Raw genomic sequence first — 25,632 nt, 5'->3', positions numbered from 1 at the left:
TGTTTACTGCCCCCTTCTCCTTTCCCAACAGAGTGTACAAGGTCTACTTAGTCATGTATGCTCGAAGAAAACTTGATAGTCTAACCTAAACAGGTGCCACCCTTAGCCAAGGAGCAGTTTATTGGAGGGTAACAATCATTTACATGTAACATTAGTAAGAGAGATGTCCTGTCAACAACAAAGAGGAGACTGTGATAGGAGGCCCATCTACTTTGGGTGCAGCCTTTTCCCCCTCCCAACTCCTTATGACATGGTTCTATTTGGCAAAGCTCACTGTAGTCTCCAGGGTCACCCCTTCTCAGAGCCATCACCTCTTACAACAACTCACACACAGCAAACAACAGCAGGAGTAATGATCACATGAGTTGTTTTAGTGATGTTGGTTCCATTGTTCTCATTGGCAATCACTTGCTGACAAGTATGATTGTCTACCTCAGAAAATCAGTGTTCACCGGTCATTGTTTGCGTGGCTTCTTGTGAGGCTGATGAGTCCGATCCTGGCTCCAATCACACAATTAGTAGGTGGGATGTGGTCCTTGGCTTTGAGATCACTGATGATCCTTTCTCCCATTCCTTTTGTGTACTTCCTCTTGCCAGTGGGTGTTCTCAAAGAATTGTGTCCCTTCTTTAAGAAGATCCTCCAGGTCAGTTTCTCCTGAATGAGGTGGCCCCTGCATTGAGATCTAGCGTTCAGCTTGGCTCTTCAACAAACCCTATTGAGTGACATTTCATAGCAACCTGAAAGGACAGATCTTACTTTGCTTCAATGTCTCTCCTGAAAGATGGGACCTCCAGCCATACAGAGCTGCTCACTCTACATCAACCTGGAATTTGTCCCTCTGGACTGGGACTCGAGCCTGCAGGTGAAGAGGTGAGAGCTCTAAACATGAAGACAAAACAAGAGGCCTGTAACAGAATGAACGAGAAGAGTGAGTTAATATGATACAACAAGAATTAGTGATGCATAGTGACTTGAAAATTCAGATTCCATTCCATTTAAGGTGAATATTTTAACCAGTCTTTTGGGAAGTCTGTGACTGCATGAATTATTCTACGGATGCCCTAAACCAGTCACCTCTATTGCTTCATAGAATAATGATAAAATCTCCAGCACAGCACAAGGGAAGATGATTGAAAAATTCATCGAGGCCTGTCAAAGAGGTGTCATTGATGTGTTCATGAATCTGGCTGTGTTATCATGCTGGACAATGACAGTGATATGACAAGACAATGTGCAGGAAATTGATTCATAGAACCTTCCTTCAACTGATGCTTCCGACAACCTTGTCTCTTTCACAGAGGCCTGTGACTCTCAGGAACTCAGTGTGAAATTGATGCATGAACCAATTATACATGGCAACAACAGGACCAGAGTGCAATTACTGGCTGCTACATCCTGGAGAGTTAACTGGCCACGTGGCTGGACATCTGACAGCAAGCTGCCTCCCTCAATGAACTCTCACCATTCTGACATTTGATATGGCCTGAAATTACTGCACAAACTGATTCTCTCTCTCTCTCTCTCTCTCTCTCTGTCTCTCTCTCTCTCTCTCTGTCTCTCTCTCTCTCTGTCTCTCTCTGTCTCTCTCTCTCTCTCTCTCTCTCTCTCTCCACTCTGCCTGACTCTCTCACTGTCTCCCTGTACCTAACACGTTTTTCCATGTGAGAGCAAGTTCATCCTCAGCAGGAAGAAGAGGCAAACTGAACGGAATATGGACTGACATTCGCATCCATTGGAGGCCTTCAGAGTGCACGGAATTCTGTCAGTCATAGAGATGTACAGCACAGAAACAGACCCTTCAGTTCAACTTGTCCATGCCGACCAGATATCTGAAATTAATCTGGTCCCATCGCCAAAATTAATCTGGTCCCATTGCTGAAATTAATTTGGTCCCATCGCCTGCATTTGGCCCATATCCCTCCACACCCTTCCTATTCATATACCCATTCGGATGCCTTTTAAATGCTGTAATTGTACCAGCCTCCACCACTTCCTCTGACAGCTGATTCCACGTACACCCCATCCTCTGTGTGAAAATGGTGTCCCTTACATCTCTTTTAAATCTTTCCCCTCTTACCCTATACCTATGCCCTCTAGTTCTGGACTCCCCCACCCTGGGAAAAAGGCCTTGTCTATTAACCCGATCCATGCCCCTCATGATTTTATAAACCTCTATAATCTCACCCTTCAGTCTCTGATGCTCCAGGGAAAACAGCCCCTCCCTATAGCTCAAATCGTCTAACCCTGGCAACATCCTTGTAAATCTTTTCTGAACCCTTTCAAGTTTCACAATGTCCTTCCTGGAGCAGAGAGACCAGAATTGAATGGGGTGTTCCAAAAGTAGCCTAACCAATGTCCTGTACAGCCAGAACATGACCTCCCAACTCCTGTATCCAATGCACTGACTGATAAAGGCAAGTGTACGAGATGCGTTCTTCACTATTGTGTCTACTTGCAGCTCCGCTTTTAAGGAGCTACGAACCTGCACTCCAAGCTCACAATTTTTGTCCTTGCACTCAGTTAGAATTTACAGGGAAGTCTGTTAAAATGTGTTGCAAACTGGATTTCATTCAGAAAAGACTGTACAAAACCTCTGAGTCACAAAATTGTACCCTGAAGTCCCCAACGATTAGATCCCCCCAGTTCCCATCTCCACTACCAATGCTTTGAAGTGCAGATGACAATTCATCGCAGTGCTGAGGGGCTGCTTCACTCTGAGGGGCATCGGCCATCAGGTTGGAGATCAATGCAAGGATCTGTCTGCAAGCTCATCTGGAAGCTAAAGAACCCATGTCGTTACCTGAACAGCAATAGGCCAGCTGACATGTACCTAGCAGGACCACACAAAGAGATACCTGACAAAAGATCTGATGACCTAGGAGCCCCAAAGCCTGATCGACCGCTTAGTACCATCACAGCTGATCTCAACTCGACCTCAATTCCACTTTCCTTTTCAATCCCATTCAGCCCATTATTAATTAAATGTCTGTCCATCTCTCCCTCGTATTGAATCAATGTCCCAGTATCCACCCCGCTCCAGTCAATTCCACAAGCGTACTGCCTTTTGAGGGAAGTGATCTTCCCTCACCTCTGTTTTAAATCTGCCCTCCCCATCCTAAAGATATGACCTCCCATTCCAAATTGCCCCACATGAGGGAGCATCTGCTCTACATCGACTTTATAGATGTATCGATCTAACCTTTTGTGTCTTGTCTACCTCAATTAGATAATAGAATCATCGAATTTTGCAGTACAGAAGGAGACCATTCCACCCATCGTATCTATACCAGCTCAAATAGGGCTACCCAGTTAGCCCCACTCCCCAGCCCTACCTGTGTAGTCCATTAACAGGTGCAGCAACCTTTTATACAATGAGTTTTTATAACCTTTTTTTTTAATTGTAACTTCCTGTGGTTCCTCATGTTCACTAGTCACCCCATTCCTTAGTATTTATAGAGTCATAGAGATGTACAGCATGGAAACAGACCCTTTGGTCCAACCCGTCCATGCTGACTAGATATTCCAACCCAATCTAGTCCCACTGCCAGCACTCGGCCCATATCCCTCTAAACCCTTCCTATTCATATACCCATCCAAATGCCTCTTAAATGTTGCAGTTGTACCAGCCTCCACCACTTCCTCTGGCAGCTCATTCCATTCTCTGTGCCTGCCTTCTTGTGTGGAGACAGACCCGATGTGTTCACCTCACTCAGCAGGAATGGCCTCATGAATACACCAGAGGACAACACTCTGGCAGATGTTGGATATGTCACCCACTATTGACCGGTAAGTTCTAGAATCAAAACCGTTCACTTTGTGACCGCTGATTACACAGCCTTCTCCCTGAGGCTACAGGTTATACTGAAGGAAGTCACTCAGCTCGGTGAACACATCATTTTTGAGTCACACTGGCCTCACATTTTGCACGTAGCCCAGATACAGTGTTGGAACAAAGTTCCTGGGAATCACAGGGAGGATAATGCAGTGCGCTCCCCCTCCCTCTCTACTGTATATCTCTTCCAATCTCGAGAGCATAATGGCTGAAACTGCTCAATCTCTCTTCACGAGTCAAACCCTTCACCTCTGGAATCAATCCAGTGAACCCCTCCACCTCTGATCTGCATCCAATATAACCACAACGTTTCTCAAGTCAGGGGACTAAAATTGTACTTGGTCCCTTTGCAGTGGGAGGGGGTTAAGAAATCTTGACTCCTTACATCAATTTGCATCTACATAGCGCCATTAATGTGGTCCCAAGGACAAAGCAGCCCTCTTGACTGGCAAGCCACCTTAGAGTTTCAGCACTCACCCCTTTCACCAACTGCACAGTGGCTGGAGTGTATACCACCTACAAGATGCAGTGCAACAACTTACTGAGGCTGTTTTAACAACATCTTTCAACCCATGGCCTCTAATCCTTAGAAGTACAAGGGCAGCAGATACATGGTACATAGCTACCTGCAAGTTCCCATCCAAGCCAATCACCATCCTGACTTGGAAATTTATCACTCTTCCTTCGGTGCCACTGGGTAAAAATCCTGGAAATCTCTCCTGACAATTCAAGTGGGGAACTTTCCATCAGCCTCTCCAGAGGCTGTCCAAAGGCACATCGCAGAAGCAACAACAAACAAGCGTTAGCAGCAAGAGAGGTGGAGAGTGAACAGCCTGGGTGAGAACAAGCTTGAGTTATCTCCACTTGAAACCTTAGCTTCCTCTCTTTCCATGGACGCTGCCTGATCCACTCTGATCTCCAGCATCCTTTGTTCTCTGTGTAGATTCCAGCACCTGCTGTGGTGTGCTCCTACTCTGATCCATCAAGGATATTGTAAGGAATGAAATAACTGAAGGCAGAGGTGGAGAGATTTGCAGCGCTTGGTGCATGCCTTCAAGTGTTCGAGATGCCAGTATCAGAGTCACGGAAAGTGAGGAGAGAACGGGGTGGTGCAGAGCTCCCTGAGAGGGGAAGGTCTGGGTTGGGATCACAGGGATGCGAGAGCTGCCCCCCCACCCCACCCCCCTCCATTCGTTGACTCCACGTGGGAAGGCATAAGGGGCTTAGCACTGCTGTCTCATCCATTACTGTGTCCCCTGTTTATTTAGGAGTCCCAGAGAGATGGGGCTTCTCGTTGGCACCCTGGAGTCTTAAAAGATTAAGGTGCATTATCTGGGCTACATAACCAGGAATACTTACACTACAGAAAACATTCTATGCAGGTGGATAACGGCCTGGTACTGCAACTGCTTTGCCCTGGATTGTAAGAAACTACAGAAGGTGGTCTGCACAGCCCAGATCCATAGAATACAACCTTCCATCCACGGACTCCACTTACACCTCTCGCTGCCACAGAGAAATGGCCAACATCATCGAAGACCCCTCCCACCCCAGTGATGCTCTCTTACGTCCTCCTGCATCAGGCAGGGCATACACATTCACCAACAGGTTCAAAGACAGCTTCTTCCACGCTGTTATTGGACTGTTGAATGGACCTCTCTAACTTCAGATAGTGTTGATCTTGCTTTGCAGTGTAATCTGTATGCCTCACTCTGTCTAAGCACCCGAGGGCTTATGCCCGAAACGTCAAATTTCCTGTTCCTTGGATGCTGCCTGACCTGCTGTGCTTTAACCAGCAACACATGTTCAACTGTGATCTCCAGCATCTGCAGACCTCATTTTTTACCCTAAGCACCCGAAGATCTATATGTCTTTGTTTGTTGTGATCTGCCTGTACTGCTCACAAAATAAACAAATCTTTTCACTGTACTCAGGTACCAGACACCCCAAAACAGTTCAAGAAAGTAGCCCAGACCCCTAACTTTGCTGGGGCAGGTACAAAGTGGCTATTCCAGGAGGGATGCAGCTAGCCCAACCACTTAGTTTTAGACAAAACAGAACTTTTTTTTAGATTAGACTTAGATTAGACTTACAGTGTGGAAACAGGCCCTTCGGCCCAACAAGCCCACACCGACCCGCCGAAGCGCAACCCACCCATACCCCTACATTTACCCCTTACCTAACACTACGGGCAATTTAGCTTGACCAATTCACCTGACCCGCACATCTTTGTGACTGTGGGAGGAAACCGGAGCACCCGGAGGAAACCCACGCAGACACGGGGAGAACGTGCAAACTCCACACAGTCAGTCGCCTGAGTCGGGAATTGAACCCGGGTCTACAGGCGCTGTGAGGCAGCAGTGCTAACCACTGTGCCACCGTGCCGCCCAACTTATTTGCAAGATCACTAAATGAAACACAAGTAAAAGAGTACAGACCTACAGGATAACTCCGAAAACCCAACAGCCAATCCCAACTTAATTATGCTGCTCCAAATACTTGCAACAATTGCCATAAACACCCCTTTGCAATAAATGGTAAAATCAAACATAGGGTTGGATAGGAGAGATGTCAGAGAGATGGCACAAAGATTCAGCATGGAACACCTTCTTCCATGTAGCTGTTTCTTGGGCCAGCAACTTCAAACTGACTGCCTGCTTTCAGTAAAAAATGAGGTCTGCAGATGCTGGAGATCACAGCTGCAAATGTGTTGCTGGTCAAAGCACAGCAGGCCAGGCAGCATCTCAGGAATAGAGAATTCGACGTTTCGAGCATAAGCCCTTCATCAGGAATAAGAGAGAGAGAGAGCCAAGCAGGCTAAGATAAAGGGTAGGGAGGAGGGACTAGGGGGAGGGGCGATGGAGGTGGGATAGGTGGAAGGAGGTCAAGGTGAGGGTGATAGGCCGGAGTGGGGTGGGGGCGGAGAGGTCAGGAAGAGGATTGCAGGTTAGGAGGGCGGTGCTGAGTTGAGGGAACCGACTGAGACAAGGTGGGGGGAGGGGAAATGAGGAAACTGGAGAAATCTGAATTCATACCTTGTGGTTGGAGGGTTCCCAGGTGGAAGATGAGGCGCTCCTCCTCCAACCGCAACTCAGCACCGCCCTCCTAACCTGCAATCCTCTTCCTGACCTCTCCGCCCCCACCCCACTCTGGCCTATCACCCTCACCTTGACCTCCTTCCACCTATCCCACCTCCATCGCCCCTCCCCCTAGTCCCTCCTCCCTACCCTTTATCTTAGCCTGCTTGGCTCTCTCTCTCTCTTATTCCTGATGAAGGGCTTATGCTCGAAACGTCGAATTCTCTATTCCTGAGATGCTGCCTGGCCTGCTGTGCTTTGACCAGCAACACATTTGCAGCAGTTGCCTGCTTTCAGGGAACAGCCAGAATGCTAACACCAAGCCAGAGAAAAGCTGAGCTGGAAGAACTGGCCACTCCCCTTTCAGTGTACAAGTGCTTTTTTAAAACTTGAAAGCATTCTCAAGTAATTAAATGCAGACTTTTTGGAATCGCTGCTTTTACGACCTCTCTGAAAACAAAAGCCAAGGACAGCCCTCTCATTGTTAAAGGATCAGCATCATCACACACGTGACTACAATAAATCAAATCAAGTCATGTCTCTGTTTGCAATGTGGAGCGGGTAGCCACTCAGTCAATTTACTAGCATGCTTTCACCACTCAATCAAGTCCCAGTGAAAGATTGTGTTATCATAGAGATTAACTCCAACATGAGTTGCTTTAAATTGCATCTGACAAATTCCTGCCTTCCAGGAATTATGTCTAACCAGCCTTGCAGTGGATGGAAGAGTGAGATGTTCATGTGCTTACCTGGTGACGGTGATGGGATTCCGGTATTGCCACTGGATTGATAACTCAGAGGAAACAGGCTAATGCTGTGCAGATATGGTTCGTGAATGGTGGTGGACAATTAAACAACTCAATTGAGGAGGAGGCTCCTCAAATATCTCCTTCCGCAGTGATGTCCAACACCTCAGCACAGAAGAAGCATTCGCAGAAGTCTTCAGCCAGAGGTGCCAAGTGGATGATCCATCTCACCCTCCTCCAGTGGTCCCCATCATTACAGTTGCCAATCTTCAGCCAATTTGATTCACTCCAAGTGATAGGAATAAATGGCTGGAGGTATTGGATGCTGTCAAAACTATGGGTCCTGACAATATTCCAGCAATAGCACTGAAGATTGGTGTTTCAGAACTAGGCAAACCCCTACCCAATCTATTCCAGTACAGCTACAATACTGATGACCACCAGCAAAGAAAAAAATTGCCCAGCTGTGTCCTGCACGTGTAAATCTGACCCGACCAGTTAACGCCTCATCGATCCACTCTATTCAGTGCCATTTATGACTCCTCCCATACTGAAGCAGTTTGTGTCCAAATGCAACAGAGCATTTCATGTTGTGGTTGTGAAGTACCAAGGAATGGCCATCTCTGATAAGAGAGAATCTAACCGTTGCCTCTTAACTTTGAATGGAGACATAAAAAACTACAGATGCTGGAATCCAAGATTGAGAAGCAGGAGGCTGGAAGAAGGGTTACACCTGAAACATTGACTTCTCCAGCTCTTGATGCTGCCTGGCTTGCTGTGTTCTTCCATCCAATGGCATTACCACCACTGAATCCACAATGAGCAATATCCCAGGTGTTACCATGGAGGAGAAACTGAACTGGACCAACAGCATACATACTGTGGCTGTAAGAGAAGGTCAGAAATGTCTGCAGCAAGTCTGTCACCTCTTGACTTCTTAAGATCTATCCACCGTCTACAAGGCATCAAGTCAGGAATGAGATGGGATATTCCCCACTTTGTAGCTCCAACAGCACTCAAAGCGCTTGACACCATCCAGGACAAAGCAACCCTCTTGACTGGCATGCCATCTTAGAGCACCAGCACTCACCCCTTCCACCAACTGCGCATTGGCTGCAGTGTGTACCACCTACAAGATGCGGTACAACAACTTACTGAGGCTATTTTAACAACATCTTTCAACCCATGGCCTCTAATCCCTAGGAAAGTACAAGGGCAGCAGAAACATGGGTACATAGCTACCTGCAAGTTCCCGCCCAAGCCTATCACCATCCTGATGTGGAAATATATTGCTGTTCCTTCAGTGTCACTGGGTCAAAATTCTACAATTCCTTCCCTATAATACAAGTAGGGAACTTTCCATTAACTTCTCCAGCACAATTAAGGATAGGTAATAAATGTTGGCACAGCCAACAACACCCTCATCCTATGAAAAAAATATCTTATAGTGCATCAAGTGAGAATTTGAATTGTTGCTTACATCTTTCCTGAACCACCGTTTACTGCCTGTCTTCTCATGGGTTAACTCATTTCAGACTGAAATTGTTCTTGGAGCAGAACTTTGTATTGTCAAATCCAGTTAGGAAATTCCTCACTACCTTTCCACTTCTGCTTACTGAGCAGTTTTGAAAAACACAGCTATTTCCTCCTTATATCCTCTTTTTAGAGGATATGAGATGTTTCGTTTTTTGTTCAATTCTCCAGCCAAGTCACTTTAACCTTAACAGCTAGGTATCCAACCATGATTGCAATTCATGTGATACATCTCTTGGCTGATCGTTGCTTAATTATAAGTAGACCTGTGTTTAGGAGGTGAGAACTGGTCTTTACCCAGCACAGTCATGACTTAAGGGCATCTCAAAACATTGTGCACTCAATTAAATAGAGTCAGTTTTGCAATGTCGAAAACGCAGCAACTACTCTGTGCCCAGCTGGCCCCCAAAAGCAGTAATGTGATCATGACCAGGTAATTTATTTCTTTGTAACCTTAGATGAGGAACTCTCTTTCAAGTCCGCTACACAGAGGTGATGTGCTCCTGGCTTACAGGCATATCAAAGTTCAGCTCCCTGTGTGTGGAATTGGGACTGAGTCATAGAGTCCTTACAGTGTGGAAGTCGGCCCTTTTGTCCGAAGTGTCTAAACCAACCCTCCAAAGAGCATCCCACCCAGACCTATACCTCTTACCTTAAACACTGTGGGCAATTTAGCCTGGCCAATCCACCGTAACCTGCACATCTTTGTGACTGTGGGAGGAAGCCCACACAGCTACAGGGAGAATGTACAAACTCAACACTGGCAGTTGCCCAACGGTGGAATCGAACCTGGGTCCTTGGTGCTGTGAAGTAACAGTGCTAACCCACTGCGCTGACTGGAGATGGTCAGTTCGGACTTTGGGTGGGGCTCTCTGGAGAGGGATCTGAACCCAGAGGTGAGAGAGTGTCGCTAAGAAAGGTCTCGTCACTGTGGAGACTGATGGACCTGCTTTGGGAATTGCCAGGTCCATTTCATTTGGAGCATTACAAAGGGGTGAAGACCTATCTGATAAATCTCATCAAGAAATGGGTGGAAGTATAAACTGAGTAACACCGGTGATAACCACTGGTTGCTAATATCACTAACCTAACACAATTGGTCATGTTTCTTCCTTTGAGAGGGATGCAGCGAATCAATTGTTAGATTCTCTGAGATGGGTCGGCTTCTCATTCCAAGATTCAAAACATGACTGGATATGAAACAGTGAACAAAGAGAGATAGGGTTCTCTTTACAGCAATCTGCAATCCCCTCTGGTTATCTGTTCATACAATACAGGTGGGTGGCACAATGGCTCAGTAGTTAGCACTGCTGCCTTACAGCACCAGGGTCCCAGGTTCAATTCCGACCTCGGGCAACTGCCTGTGTGAGTTTGCACGTTCTCCCTGTGTCTGTGTGGGTTTCCTTTGGGTACTCCGGTTTCCTCTCACAATCCAAAGATGTGCAGGTCAGATGAATTGGCCATGCTAAATTGCCCATTGTGTTAGGTGCATTAGTCAAAGGGGAATGGGTCTGGGTGGGTTACTCTTCGGAGGGTCGGTGTGGGCTGGTTGGGCCAAAAGGCCTGTTTCCACACTGTAGGGAATCTAATCTAAGGTGCTATTAGCTGGGCCAGCATTTATGGCCTAGCCCTAACTTCCCTGGAGGAGATAGTTGTGGGCTACCTCTTGAAGTTCTGTGGTTTCAGTAGTCTCACAGTGCTGTTAGATAGGAAGTTTCAGGTTTTAGACCCAGTGACAGTGAAGGAATAGTGATACATTTCCAAGGCAGGATGGTGTGTGTCTTGGAGGGGAACCTGCAGATGGTGGTGATCCCACATATCTGCTGCCCTTCTCCCTCTGGATAGAAGCGATCATCTATGTGGAATGTGATGAAGGTACCCAATCCTTTATCTGAATTCTGAAAAACTCTGAAATCCGAACTTTGTTTGCGGAGTGTGGAGTGTAATTTTGGTGTGCGAACAGGTGACCCAACTCCACACCCAGTCGAACCACATCATTCAGATGTGACGTGGCAGTGTGGCCCAGCAATGGCAGACATCCATTCTGTCTCAGGTCGTGTACTATTCACATGTGCATCTGCTGTGAGGCAGTCCTCTTTAACTTCACTGTGAAAATGTCATTTATTCCGAAATCTGAAAAGTTCCAAGTTGCAAAAAACAACTGGTCCTAAGGATTTCGGATAAATGATTGGGTATCTGTATCAAAGGAGACTTGCTGAGTTACCACAATGCTGCCACTGTATTTCAGTGGTTAAGGGAGTGAATGTTGAAAGTGATGGAATTGGTGCCAATCACGTGGGCTGCTTTGTCCTGGATGGTGTCAAACTGCTTAAGTGTTGTTGGAGCTACACTCAGCCAGGCAAGTGAAGACTACTCCATTACACTCTTGACTGATGTATTGCAGATGGTAGACATCAGTTCTGAGGAAGGGTCACCGGACTCAAAACATTACCTCTGATTTCTCTTCACAGATGCTTGCAGACTTGCTCAGCTTTTCCAGCAACTTCTGTTTATGTTTCTGATTTACTGTCTGAGTGAAGAAATTATTCTCCATCTCAGTCCTAAATGAACCCTAAGTCCTAAATGCTTAGTTTGAAACTCTCCAGCCAGGAAAAGACAGCACCGCATTATCTGGGTCTAGCTCCTTAAGAATTGTATCAGTGGCAATGTGATTGCCCCTCACCCTTCTGAACTGTAGGGAATATAGGCCTGGCCTACTCAATCTCTCCTTGGAGGATAAAGTCTCATTCCATCAATCAGTCTTTGTTTTGATTTGTTTTGGTTTGATTTAATACACGCACCAAGATGCAGTGTTGCATCATATGCTATCCAAACAAATCATACCTTCCGTAAGTACATCAGGGTAGTCGAACAGAATGCAGAATATAGTGTTACAGCTACAGAGAAGGTGAAGTGAAAGATCAACTCCAAAAAATGAGAAGTCTGTTCAAAAGTCTGATAACAACAGGGAAGAAGCTGTTCTTGAATCTGTCGGTGAATATTTTCAAACTTTTGTATCTTCTGTTTGACAGGAGAGGTTGGAAGAGAGTATAACTGGAGTGGGAAGAGTCTTTGATTATGTTGGTTGCTTTCTCAAGGCAGTGGGAAGTGGAGTTGGAATCAATGCATGGGAAGCTGATTTGTGTGATGGACAGGGCTATGTTCACAATTCTCTGTAGTTTCTCGCTGTCTTGGGAAGAGCAGTTTCAAACCAAGCTGTGGTGCATCCGGATAGGTCATTTTCTATGGTTCATCTATAACAATTGGCAAGAGTCCTTGTTGGAGATGCTAAATATCCTTAGCCTCCAGAGGAAGTAAAGGTGTTGGTGTTCTTTCTTGACTGTAGCACCAACATGGACGGACAAGGATGGGTCGTTGTTGATACTTACCCCGAGGAACATTGAAGCTCTTGACCATCTCCACCTCAGTATCACTGACACAGACAGGGGCAGCTCCCCCACTCCACTTCCTGAAGTTGATGACCAGCTCCTTCATTTTGCTGACACTGAGGGAGAGAGATTCTCTCTCAGTGCTGTTCATCCTTCCTTAGCTAGGGAATCCACAGAATTGTACACAGAACTCCAGGTGTAACCTCACCATGGAGGAGAAAGTGAGGTCTGCAGATGCTGGAGATCAGAGCTGAAAATGTGTTGCTGGAAAAGCGCAGCAGGTCAGGCAGCATCCAAGGAACAGGAAATTCGACGTTTCGGGCATAAGCCCTGATGAAGGGCTTATGCCCGAAATGTCGAGTAACTTCACTATGGCCCTGTATAATTGTAGGAAAGCTTCTTTATCCTTATATTCCATCCCTTTGCAATAATGACGAGTGTGCTATTAGCAACATGGGTAGTACAGTGACTCAGTGGTTAACACTGCTGCCTCACAGGGACTGCGGTTAGGGCGACTGTCTGTGTGGAGTTTGCACATTCTCTGCATTTCTCCAGGTGTTCTGGTTTCCTCCCACAATCTAAGGGTGTGCATGTTAGGTGGATTGACTCTGCTAAATTGCCTACAGCATCCAGGGATGTGCAGGTTAGCTGGTTTAGCTGTGGAAAATAAAGATAGAGCGTAGAGGGGCACGTCTTAGTGGGATGCTCTTCAGAGAAGTGGTGTGGACTTGATGGGCTAAATGGCCTATTTACACACTATAGGGATTCTATGGTTAGCTTTCCTAATGGCTTGTTGCAGAATCAAGAAAGATACCCACTCTCATTTTCTAACATGGCAGCTAGGAGTGGGCAACAGGGGTGCCAATAGGTATACAAGCCTTTGTGCCCTCAGCATCCATACCTCAACCCATGCTCCTTATTGTCACCCAGTGGCAAATGTGCATGTATACGGTCCCTCACGAGGACTGGGCTTTGCTGTGATGCCAACCTCAGCTAAAACAGCTCACCAACATTTTCAGTCAGTGTGGGCCACGAAGATAGGGCTTTGGAAAGTTACTTGCAGCACTTGTGGAGCTGAATACCAGGAAAGAGTCCCGGCACCTTGGAAGCAAAGAGGGGGAAAAGGACAAAAATAGATTCTCCCCACTCAGGCGTTTAAGAAAGCCCTTGATTTCCAAGCTGCAACAGGAAGGGGAACAATGTTCATTTTGCAATGGTGGCTTGACATATCTTAAGATGAGAAAAGGAAGATAGTTGTTGGGAAAAGGTTTTGTTGACTGCAATATATTGCATTTTGTTAAATGCAATATAGCAGGCTCCTCCAAACTGACACAGTTCAATTCTTCGATTAGGAGCTTGTGAATATTGAATCAATTACACTGACAGTGATATGGTTTCCCAAGCAGTAAATACATACTTGTTTGTGTGGAATGGCATTAATCATGTAATATCGAGAGGCTTATCTCAGTGCAGTCTTCTGACTTGGCTCATCTTCCTCCCCCACCTGCATGCGGTTGTACGGGACTCTGTCAACAGCTTAATAATCTCATTTATCATCTGACGATGAATAGTTAGGAGGAACCTGTATTAATGTAGTGTCGACTGTGGCACACTTCGTAATTCAATTCCCACCGAATCAGAAGGCTTGAGTTTGAATTCTTTCTGACGTTGTACAGGAACAAAAAAAAATAATTGTTTCTTTCCAACGAAGTAGTTCCAGGTTCCTAAAGGAAAACGGCGGATGCTGGAAATCAGAAACAAATGCATTAATTGCAGGGGGAAAAAAACCCAGCAGGTCTGGCAGCACCTGTGGAGAGAAAGCAGAGTTAACGTTTCGGGTGCAGTGACCCTTCTTCAGAACTGATTGTAGCTGGGGAAAGGTTGGTAGATATACTGTAGATAGGTAGGGGGGAGAAGTAAATGCTAGGTGGCGATGGAGCCCACAGAGGGAGAACAACAGTCAGGCAGACAACAGAGTGGGTAAAGGTCAGCCTGAGGGCATGGATGGCTGCTAATGGGGAGTGATAGAGGCTGACATTGTGATAGCAGCCCATGGGATGACAAGGCCTAGTGTGTCGGGTTGGGGTAAGGACATGGAAGGAAGTGCTCAGGTCCCCAAGTTATTGAACTCAATGTTGAGTCATAGAGTCACAGACAAGCAGGAGGCTGGAAGAACACAGCAAGCCAGGCAGCATCAGGAGGTGGAGAAGTTAGCATTTCAGGTGTAACCCTTCCTCAGGACCTGGGATATTACCTGGTTTGCTGTGTTCTTCCAGTCTCCTGCTTGTCTATCTTGGATTCCAGCATCTGCAGGTTTTTTTTTGTCTCTATAGAGTAATCAAGTCATACAGCACAGAAACAGACCCTTCGGTCCAACCAGTCCATGCCAAGCATAATCCAAAACTAAACTAGTCCCACCTGCCTGCTCCTGGCCCATATATCTCCAATCCTTTCCTGTTCATGTGCTGATCCTTCAGGCTGCAGGGTTCCCAAGTGGAAAATGAGATGCACTTCACTGGAACACTACAGCAAACCTGAGACAGAGATGTTAGCCAGAGAATAGGGTGGTGTGATGAAGTCAAGATTAGAGTGGTGCTGGAAAATCACAGCAGATCAGGCAGCATCCGAGGAGCAGGAAAATCCACATTTCGGGCAGGAGCCCTTCATCAGGAATGAGCTCATTCCTATGAAGGACTCCTACACGAAATGTTGATTTTCCTGCTCCTTGGATGCTGCCTGACCTGCTGTGCTTTTCCAGCACCACTCTAATCTTGACTCTGATCTCCAGCATCTGCAGTCCTCACTTTCGCCTGGTGTGATGAAATGGTAGGCAATTGGAAGCTCAGGGTCTTTTTTGTAGATGGAACACTTGGCATACATACCAACCCTTTCCCTAGCAACAATTAGTTCCGAAGAAGATTCGGTGGACTCAAAACATTAACTCTGCTTTCTCTCCATGGACGCTGCCAGACCTGTTTAGATTCTCCAGGAGTTTCTGGTTTTGTGTCCAGATCTTCTTTCCCACTCACCGGTGGCCATTTGTACTCTCTCACATCCTATAAACCTCTGATTTGGCCTGTGGTGCTGTGTGATCTTTCACATCCACCAGAGAAGGGAAGACAGGGTCTCGGTGTAACATCATATCTGAGAGATGGCACCTCCTCCAGTTCAGCCTTCCCTCAGTGTGAGGCATCCTTTCTCTGTCACGTCTGAGCACTGTGCACTCCAACAAAACTCCTGATGGTGAGCGAACATCCTAGACTGATAGCCGAGTAGGATGCTGCCCTATGGTCTCGAAACGTCTGAAAGTGAACCTTCCAGCTCAGTGAGCAAACATCCAGAACTTCAACCTGAGCTACAAATCTTCTCAAATCTACTTTGTTCCTCCCTTTAGTCATTCGCAGGATGAGGCTGTCACTGGCGGGGCAACATTTATTGCCCATCCCTAATTGCCCAGAGGACAGTGGAGAGTCAACCACATTGCTGTGGGTCTGGAGTCACATGTAGGCCAGACCCAGGTAAGGATGGCAGTTTCCTTCCCTAAAGCTCATTAGTGAGCCAGATGAGTTTTTTTCCTGACAATTAATTCATTAGATTCTTAATTCCAGATATTTTATTGAATTCAAATTTTACCATCTGCCCTGGCAGGATTTGAACCCCGGTCCCCAGATTGTTATCTGGGTCTCTAAATTAACAGTTCAGTGATAATACCACTAGACCATCACCTCCCCGTCTGTTATGCTACAAATTGCAGGAACTATATATCAGAAGCTTAAACTTGATAAGCCATCTCATGCTTGATATTTCTTAGTTAGCATTCAAAATACCTGCTGAGCAGCTTAAGGTAAAGCCTCCACAGTCCAACTCTCATTATCGAAGCCACGTTCAATTCTGGTTTCCCTGCTATTGGAAGGATGTTGTGAAATTGAAAAGGCTCAGAAAAGATTTACAAGGAAGTTGCCAGGTTTCGAGGGTTTGAGCTACAGGGAGAGGCTGAACAGAACATAGAGCATAGAACATAGAAAAGTACAGCACAGAACAGGCCCTTTGGCCCATGATGTTGTGCCGAGGATTAATCCTAATGTAAAATATAGTAACTTCACCAGCACATCCCTCAACTCACTACTATCCATGTGCATGTCCAGCAGTCACTTAAATGTCTCCAATGACTCTGAATAGGCTGGGGCTGTTTATTCTGAGGTTAAGGAGGCTGAGGGGTGACATTATTGAGATGGATCTGTACATCTCTTTGACACATCGGAGAAGGCAAGAGACTTTGTGGACAAATTAACTTAATCTGAACAATTTAGTATGTACGTAGTGCTGTTTGGGTATGTGTCTACTTTTCTTTAAACATAAGAGAAAGTCCAGTCGGGGACTTTTTTTTTATTGGTAATAATCTGGTCTAAACTATGCTCAGGGGTGCTTTTGATGTGTACTTTCAATTTCTAAGTTAAATTGTACTTACCTTTTTTTATCTTTCAAAATTTCCTTGTTCACATTGTTATTTCAAGGTGTATTTTCTTTCTTTTGTGCTTGCGTTTGTGGCGTGAATCTAGCTAGGAGGAGGGAAAATGGTTGGGATGGCTAGATGCCTACTTACGGGCAGTTAATGCCTGGTTCAGGTATTTAAATGTGCCGGCTGCAGGTATGGCAGTGGGATGGGAAGTTGGGTTTTGGCAAATGATCAAATTATCCCCTTTAGTGAAATAAGGAAAACCTGCAGCCTTTCACCGTAATGGAGATGAATAAGAACATCTCACAAAATGGCAAATGTATTTATTGTTGGTGATATGCTTAATGGTGTCATTATCTGTGTGACTACTAGATTTTCTGTAAACCATTAATAACTCACTGAATTGTGATGTTTCCATTTAGTCCCATAGCCCCCTTATCTAACCTAAGTAATATTATTCCATTGTATTAAATAATATTTCTATGAATAGTAGGACTTTAAAAGTTGAGGTAGGTATTGGAAAATGCCACCATCAACACCCCCATGCTCCCATGCTCTTGCCCAAAGCCCCCAACCCCACCACTTCCTGACCTCCACCTTATTCAACAGTCCTTCATTCCCAAGCCCTTCATTCACCCACCTCCCCACACCCTACCAACAGACACTGACCCCCACTCACACCCTGCCTCATTCTCTCATCCTCATTCACTGACAATGCCCTTCATCCCAAACCCCACCTCGTCCACCCGGCCCAGTCCCCACACTCTGTCCAACAGGTCACTATCCACACCGTTCACCCATATCCCCACACCTTGTTGAACGGTGTCTCATTCCACCCTCTCGCCACCCAACACCGTCCTCACTTCCTCATCCACCTCCCTCATGTCCCCACACCCTGTCCACAGACACCCGTCCCATTTACATCCCCTTCATTCATTGTCCAACACCCCTCATCCCAAACCCCTCATCCATCCATCCACTCATATTCCTGTACAACAGAATCTCACAGACACCCTATCGTCATCCTCCATCCCCATTCTCAGCCAAAATGATTAGCAATATTGGCCAAATCCCCTATCAATCACTGCTTTAGATAACTGGGGTTGGTTTGAAGTATAATACCATCATTTACCAGCCTTCATTCACAGACTGATTTGGAGAAATCTTGTTTTCACTGCGAGAAGTTGTTACAAGTTCAGTCATGGGTTCTGTTTATGGTAGACTTTGTTCACTGTCAAATAATCCGTTTACTGTGCGTCCTACTGTCATTCCCACCTTTGGCTGACACAGTGGTGTCAACGTAACAAACTCTTCAAATGAAGAATGTAACTGTTGTGTTGTCCTGTTCATCTCAAACACACCAGTCCAACTGGTCCAACAATGATGAGGGTTCCTTCTTGGAAGGTGTGAGGGTGGAATGGTGGTCTACAAGAATAATGCCTGGAAGGTGAGCTGTCAGCCACTTGCAACTGCTGTCAAATGGGATTAGATTAGGTTAGGATTTCTGGTTCGCATGGACAAGTTGGACTGAAGGGTCAGTTTCCATGCTGGACATCTCTATGACAACGAGCAAACTGACAAAACTGTGATTGTCTTTGGAGCAGCAAACGCCAAGAGCAGATTAAATACAGGTCTTTAAGCTTATGAAATGTTTTGACATGGTAATGAGGAGAGATAGTTTCCATTGGCTGAAGCAATATGCACCTCCCATATTCTGTATAAATGACTGGGTCTCAGACCAAGTGAACTACCATTGACTTTCAGCTTTGTCTCCAGCAGGGCATTTGTCCCTAATGACACAATGCTCATGTTAGTTTCCACGTTAGGGATTGATGTAGGTAACGTGGTATTGAAAGATTTAACAGGTGTTTATTACAGCTCCAATGTGTACCAACATTGTAGTAATCAGAGGGCCCAAAGTTAAAATAATAAGCTTAAAAACAAAGGGGGATAATGAGAAAGAATTTGATATTGGAAAACAAATTGCTGTGATCTAGAATGTGTTGTCAGAAAGGGATAAGGAGCAGATTCAGTTGTGGGGTGGCATGGTGGCTCAGTGGTTAGCACTGCTACCTCATGGAGCCAGAGACCTGAGTTCGATTCCAACCTTGGGGTACAGTCTGTGTGGAGTTTGCAAATTCTCCCCGTGAGTATGTGAGTTTCCTCCCACAATCCAAAGAAGTGCTGGTTAAGTGGTTTGGCCGGGCCAAATTACCCCGTAGTGTCCAGGGGTGTGTAGGTTTGCCAAGGGAAATGCTACGGTTATAGGGAAGGGGTGAGTCTGGGTGAGATGCTGTTTGTAGAATCAGTTTGGGCTGAATGGCCTGTTTCCACAATTTGGGGGATTCTATGATCAGACAATGGGTTACCATTGCCTCAGACAAGGGGCATTACTGAGAAACTACGACCTTTAGCCTGGGTGGGAACTGAATCCACACTGTTAACATCGCTATACATTACAAACCAGCAGTCCAGCTGCACTGACCCAGTGGGTATGATGTGATCCACACTTGGTCTCAGGTTCACTCAGAATGTAGGAGGCATTTATTACTTCAGTCTCAATATCAGCTAACTGACCCCAATGCTGAAGACTGTTGACAGTTGGGTGAACAGAATGATTTTTGTTTGTGATTATGGTGACACAATGAATGCCCACAAACCAAAGGGAGCTGGATAAATACTCGTAAAGGGCGGATGGTCAGGTCGATGGGGCAAGAGCAGGGGAGCGGATCTAACTGGATAGATTTATCAATGATCTGTTAAGGCAAGATGGGCAGAGCATGCTCCATTTATGGTGTATGATTCTATCCTTATTTCTGGTAGAAACTCAGTTACTCACCAACAGTACTGAGACTGAAGCAATAATTGATTCCTACATTCTGACTGATGGACTAGGCCTGAGACCGAGTGTGGAACATATTCTACCCATCGCGTCAGTCTAAGTGGTTGATGGTGCGTTTTGTGTCTAACCTAAACTGTTGCATAATTTTTTTTTTTGCAAAACTCTAATTAAGACAGTATCCCTTAATGCTCCAGCAGTATGCCTCCTGACAAAAGGGTGGTTAAGCAACATTCTTGTCAAGTGCTTGTGGGTGTTGTTATGCATTCTCTGAAGGTCAGGTTCTGTGTGTGACAGCAATTATAATGTAATAAAAACCAGGGCACAGATCAATATGCTAATAACCTTTCTACTCTCTGTTTGCACCTGCCAATCTTGTGCAGGTCTCTGCTTGGACCAAACTTGAGAGATGCATCCAAAAGCAGTTGACGTAACCTTTGCTTGATTCAATTAGGTTTTATCTCATTTAACTGGTGCTCTGCACTGCTCCAGAGTGTGTATCAGCTTAACTGCGAGAGTGCTAATTGTGCTGTCTCTCCTCGATTCTCATTCTGATCGCAATCGGACTGAATTCTGAGTGTGTCATTAGCAGAGAAGGGATGCTGAAATTGGGGCACAGGCAAGGGCAGCTGTGTTTGGAATGATGCCCATACTTAAGTCAGGCAGTGTAGTTAAGATGCTAATTCCACAGCCTTCGAAGGCAGAATCAATGCAATTCAACAGAAGGCGAAGGGTCAAATGCAAATTGTAATGACGCCAAGTCTCTGACTCGATCAAAGCTCACCACTCACAAGCTGTTTCTATCTTCTGCTGGTTGTGTAGAATGAGCTCCTCCCATTGAAGCAGAGAGAATAGGGACAGGAAAAGGCCATCCAGCCTGCTCCACCATTCAATGTGCTTATGGTTGATCATCCAACTCAGTCCCCTATTCCCACTTTCTCCCCAAGCCCTAAGAACTGTATCTAACTCTGACTTAGAGTCATAGAGGTGTACAGCACGGAAACAAACCCTTCGGTCCAACTTGTCCAATCCGACCAGATATCCCAACCCAATCTAGTCCCACCTGCCAGCACCCTGCCCATATCCCTCCAAGCCCTTCCTTTCATATCCCCATCCAGATGCCTCTTACATGTTGTAATTGTACCAGCCTTCACCACTTCCTCTGACAGCTCATTCCATACACGTACCACCCTCTGCGTGAAAAAGTTGCCCCTTAGGTCTCTTTTATATCTTTTCCCTCTCACCCTAAACCTATGTCCTCTAGTTCTGGACTCCCCCACCCCAGGGAAAACACTTTGTCGATTTAACCTACCCAAGTCCCTCGTGATTTTATAAACCTCAATAAGGTCAACCCTCAGCCTCCGCCACTCCAGGGAAAACAGCCCCAGCTTAATCAGCCTCTCCTTGTAGCTCAAATCTTCCAACCCTGGCAACATCCTTGTAAGTATTTTCTGAACCCTTTTAAGTTTCACAACATCTTTCTGATAGGAAGGAGACCAGAATTGCATGCAATATTCCAACAGTTGCCTAACCAATGTCCTGTACAGCCGCAACATGACCTCCCAACTCCTGTACTCAATACTCTGGCCAATAAATGAAAGCATACCACACGCCTTCTTCACTATCCTAACAGTGGCCTAACCAATATCCTGTACAGCTGCAACATGACCTCCCAATTCCTGTACTTAATATTCTGACCAATAAATGAAAGATACCAAACGCCTTCTTCACTATCCTAACAGTGGCCTAACCAATATCCTGTACAGCCACAACATGACCTCCCAAAAACATTATTTCTTTTGGTCTCAACTGCTTTCTGTAGCAGGAAATTCCACAGGCTCCCCACTCTCTGGGTGAAGATATTTCTCCTCACCCCAATCCTAAATGGCCTACTCCTTATCCTGCGTCTATGTCCCCGATTCTGGATTCCTCAGTTATCAGGAACATCCTTCCTGTGTTTACCCTGTCTAGCCCTGTTTGACGTTTATAGGTTCCTGTGAAATGCCCCCTCATTTTTCTCCCAGTGAATATAATCCTAATCAAATCCAGTCTCTCTCTCAGATCTCAGTCCTGCCATCTCAGGAATCAGTCCAGTTGGCTGTTTATCAGTCTATGGCATATGATTCAATAAAGCACTTATTTGAGATGATAACTCCATTGTCCACCAGGACTACTGAGATTGAAGAAATACACACCAGAATAAATGAATGTGGAGGTGTCGGTTTTGGACTGGGGTGGACAAAAGTCCACCAAGTTATAGTCCAACAGCTTACAGTCACTCCTTCATCTGATGAAGGAGCAGCACTCCAAAACTTGTGATTTCAAGTTAACCTGTTGGACTATAACCTGGTGTCATGTGACTTCTGACTTTGTCCACCTGAATAAATGAATAAATCTCAGACCAAACAAACTGACACTGTGGTGTGACCTTTTCCTTCAGGCGGGTTTTTGTCTGGTATGGTGCAATGCTAATGCTAGCTCCAGGAACACGAATGAGATGTGAGTAACTTGGCATTGAAAGATTCAGTAGATATATATTACTGCTCCTATATGTAGATATTAACATGATCGCAGTCATTCAGTGTCTGGGCTAATATTAAGTTGGTCAGCTGCAAATTGGCCCAACAAGTCCACGTCGATCCTTCGAAGACACCCAGACCCATTCCCCTACCCTATTTTTACCTCTGACTAATGCACCTAACACTATGGGCAATTTAGCATGGCCAATTCACCTCATCTGCACATCTTTGGATTGTGGGAGGAAACCCATGCAGACACAGGGAAAATGTGCAAACTCCACTCAGACAGTCGCCCAATATGGGAATTGAGCCTGGATTCCTGCCACTGTGAGGTAGCAGTGCTAACCACTTAACCACCATACCACCCACGTGCAAAGTGCCATGTCATGTCATGCTTTAAGTGACCCGAGTTAAGATGGAAAATGAGACCTTTATACTTTCAGCTTACATGCTGTCACAGGGATGATATCATGAACATGTATCTTAAACGTACAATGAGATACTTCTCATAAGTTGCACGGGGCAACATGGTGGCTCTATCTTTAGCGCTGCTGCCTCACAGTGCCAGAGACCTGGCTTTGATTCCAACCTTGGGTGACTCTCTGTGTAGGTTTCCTTCGGGTGCTCCAGTTTCCTCCCACAGTCCAAAGATGGGTAGGTTAAGTGGATCGACCATGCTAAATCATCCCTAGTGCCCAGGGATGTGCAGAGACTGGGTCTGGATGGGATGCTTTTTGAAGGGTTGGGGTGGACCTGATGGTTCAGACTGTCTGGATTGTATGGGACATGACTCACCACGAGATTCTGTTCGCCCTATCAGCTCAGAATTGAGTCGACAAGGTGCATTGGTGTTTAACCTCAGCAACCTCAGAGTGTTACAAGGGGACATAAATTTAAGGTGAAGGGTGGAAGGTATAGGGGAGATGTCATGGGTGGGTTCTTTACCCAGAGAGTGGTGGGGGCATGGAATGCGCTGCCCATGGGAGTGGTAGAGTCAGAATCATTGGCGACCTTTAAGCGGCAATTGGATAGGTACATGGATGGGTGCTTAATCTAGGATAGATGTTCGGCACAACATCGTGGGCCGAAGGGCCTGTTCTGTGCTGTATTGTTCTATGTTCTATGTTCTAAGCTCTACATGTGTTTACACAACTCAAGCTGAATCCTGTTTCGGCATACTGCACCCTCCACCATTCCAATGTTTTAACTTCCTGCTCATGTCTCTCTTCTTCAGCATTCTCTCCTCTAACCCCAGTGTTTCCCATTTGAAGGCCAGGCTTTGAGACCTTGCAGTCTCTCCCCCCTATTGTCAGTTCCCGAGCTGCACATTTGGCCCATCCCCGGATTGATTCTCTCCCCTGCCCTATTACCACAGAGCAAAGGCAGGGTGGCTCTCTTTCTGTGTTGTGCCATACTCAGGTAAACCTCAGTTGGGGATCACAGCAGTCTGTGAAGTAGATTACTCTCTCAGACGCTCTTACAATGCACTGTAAACTCCATCTTAAATTAACATGCAAACGGAGAACAATGTGAGACTTCCAACCAGGGAATAAACGACTTTCATTCATATAGCATCTTTCATGAGCTTTGGATGTCCCAAAGTACTCTTTGGTTCATGAAGTACATTTGAAATAATATCATGGCGAGGTAACCTGACTTTTTTTTTCGGGGTTGGGGGTTAAGTATTGACAGGGGCGCCAATGAGAATTCCCATGCATGAGTTCAAAGTAGACCTACAAGATCTCTAACCTGACAGAGCCTCAGTATAACCTCTCCAGCAACAACCTGGCACTCGCTCAGTACTGTCCTAAGAGTTGAAAAGTGCGACACTGGAAAAGCACAGCAGGTCAGGCAGCATCTGAGGAGCATGGGATTCGACGTTTCAGGCAGAAGGCCTCCAATACAAATGAATGAAGGGATTATGCCCGAAACCTCGGATGCTGCTTGACCTGCTTTTTACCAGTGCCACACTTTTCAACTCGGACTCTCCTGCGTCTTCAGTCCTCACTTTTCTCCTCCTCTGACCTGAGAGTGTCAACCTTGTCTTGATTTTATGCTTCAGTCCCTAGTACAGGGTTCAAACCTATGACCTCCAAATTTAGAAATAAGAATGTTGTGAGTAGAGCAACCACCTGAAGCAATGGGAAGGAATTGTGATGGCAGGGTAATTCAATCCACTGAAGTTCCTGTGAAGCACAGAGACTGAGGGAAAGCTTGTATTAGAATGAATTGCACTGCTCTGCGCTCCAATCTCATCACTTTACCTTCTAATGTCAGTGACCCTTCAAACTGCAAAGTAGACCGGAGGGGCTGAGTAACAAATGGAGGATTAATAGAACAACAACGACAGCAATTCCTTGTCTTTTCATCAGTGGCCACTTCTGGAGATCCATAAATCATGCGCAGCAACCATCTCTGCAGAGAATATAATCCCAGTAACTCAATAATTCATTAGACCCTGCAGCAGACATCCCACTTAGTTAAAACTCTGTGACAGGCTCAGCGACAGGCACCTGGAAATAACAGAATATATTTCCTATCTATCACTGCAGCCAGCTCTTCATTCCTTTTAGTTTCCGACCACTGGTGGTTTGTGGTCAGGGAAGTTTGCAGCCACCAGTGCTCCAAAGAAAAATAGTCTTAAATATCCTCCAGTTGTTCTTTCATTGGATGTGGGTATGAGCAGCAAGGACAGCATTTATTGCTTGTCTCTCATTGTCATTGAACTGAGTGGCTTAACTGTAAGATATGGCAGCAATAGTAGGCCATTCAGCCCATCAAGTCCACTTCACCAATCAACAGGATCATGGCTGATCCTTAACCCCACCTTCCTGCCTTTTTCCCCCCACAATGCTTGATTCCCATCTTTGTTAAGAATCTATCCCAGCCTTGAGTGGGCTTAACGGCCCAGCCTCGACAGTTCTCTGCGGTAAAGATATTCCACAGGTTCACTGCTCTCTGATAGTCATGGAGTTATGCATCGCAGAAACAGACACTTTGGTCTAACCAGTCCATGCTGACCATAGTCCCAAACTAAACTAGCTCCACTGCCTGCATTTGACCATATCCCTCCAAATCTTTCCTATTCATTTGCTTATCTAAGTGTCTTTTAAACATTGCAACTGTACACATCCACCAATTCCTCAGGAAGTTCATTCCATGTGGGAACCACCCCCCGTGTAAAACATTTGCCCCTCATGTTTTTTAAATCTCTCCCTCTCCCTTTGAAGATATGCCCCC

The sequence above is a fragment of the Hemiscyllium ocellatum genome, chromosome 45 (genome assembly GCF_020745735.1).
Source record: "Hemiscyllium ocellatum isolate sHemOce1 chromosome 45, sHemOce1.pat.X.cur, whole genome shotgun sequence".
NCBI classification, from domain to species: domain Eukaryota; kingdom Metazoa; phylum Chordata; class Chondrichthyes; order Orectolobiformes; family Hemiscylliidae; genus Hemiscyllium; species Hemiscyllium ocellatum.
The sequence above is the reverse complement of the archived record's forward strand: the minus strand, read 5'-3'. Positions refer to the sequence as shown.